The following is a 1,380-nucleotide window of genomic DNA, read 5'->3' as shown; positions in this document are numbered from 1 at the left end:
TGTGTGTGTGTGTGTGTGTGTGCATGTTACCTGACATGCGTTTGAAGGGCGGATCAGCTGATCCAGGTAACCTGAAACGACTCGCTGTTCGAACCATCTCCATCATCACACCAGCTGTGTGTTCATCATTCTCCAGCTCACCTGCAGACTAAGCAGGTGAAGAAATCAGGGGTCAGAGGTCAGGATTATGTCCAACAGACTGGATTCATCTCTACATACATCTCTCTCTATATATTAATATAAAATGAAACATTTCCATGTCTTAAACCAAACTACATAAAAGTCAAGAATTTAAACAGTTTCTAGTTTTATGTGTATTTATCATATATAATGTGAATTCATCATTTCATCAACTGTCTCTTTAAATTCACCAGCATCAATACAAAAGTTAAATATAGATATTTGAATGGAGTTTGTTGTTTGTGTCTCAAACCAAACTTAATGAGTTAATTTAAATTGAACGTTTTCTCATCTATTACTTTGCAGAATTAGATTAAAATTATTTTTTAATCATCAGGCCCCAAGTTTCAAACCAGGACCTAAAAAGAAAATCAAAAATAAAGGTCCTGATAATTTAATGAGATTATCTTTCTCTTTAATTCTGTGTGAAGGTTTGTGAAGAGATGTGAACAGAGTTTGGCCAGTAACCCGACCGGTAACTGTTACAGATGAAACACTCACAGCCAGGACCCCGTCCTCACTGATGACCAGGTACCCGAGCTGATCCGGGATCCGCTCCAGACCCGCAGTCAGAGCCGCAGTGGTCTGATGACAGCACAGACAGGGTCATTCGAAGCTAACAGGCTAACTGCTAACAGGCTAGTCAACGTCACAGTTCAATAACTTTATAAATATGATAAAAACATAATTATTCAAGTGTCTCACTCACCATTCTTATTCTTATTCTTATTCTTCTGTTTTTACAGGTTGTAGCAGGGTTGTAGCTCAGCTGCACTTCCGTCTTATGATTTTTCACGTGACCGATGAGACCTTCATGTGCTGTTGGAAACTTCAAACGAACATGAGAAGAGAAACCTAAACGGATTATTTATCATTAATTGAGGTAGATTTATGTTCAGACATCTTGACAACACGCTTTATTTAATGATAATAATTCCACTTTTAATTTATTGCATTTATTTATTACTCTATATTTTTCATTTCTTCTCTTACATTACTCATGTAATGTATTATGTAATCTATTACTCAGATATATTACTCACATATGTCATCTCATATTACTCACATGTAATAAACTGAACATGTTTTCATCTGAATACACATATTTCTTTTGATGCAGTATTTAAATATTTATCTGCATGAACGACACAAACTATAATAAGTCTTTGAAATCACATCAGCTTTAAAACAAAAAAAAAA

At 35.2% G+C, this 1,380-nt stretch overlaps 1 long non-coding RNA gene across 1 annotated transcript; it reads right to left on the bottom strand.

Annotated features, from left to right (window-relative positions):
* Positions 1-16: 16 nt before the first annotated feature.
* LOC111669930 (uncharacterized) lies at positions 17-994 on the bottom strand. The gene is made up of 3 exons (XR_002761824.2): positions 890-994; positions 682-765; positions 17-148 (listed from the first exon to the last, which is right to left on the bottom strand). It is a non-coding gene; the product is annotated as an uncharacterized LOC111669930 (long non-coding RNA).
* Positions 995-1,380: the final 386 nt, after the last annotated feature.

Source organism: Seriola lalandi, unplaced genomic scaffold (assembly GCF_002814215.2).
Source record: "Seriola lalandi dorsalis isolate HSWRI2012SDOR001 ecotype SW California unplaced genomic scaffold, Sedor1 jcf7180002005284, whole genome shotgun sequence".
NCBI classification, from domain to species: Eukaryota; Metazoa; Chordata; class Actinopteri; order Carangiformes; family Carangidae; genus Seriola; species Seriola lalandi.
The sequence above is the reverse complement of the archived record's forward strand: the minus strand, read 5'-3'. Positions and strand labels throughout refer to the sequence as shown.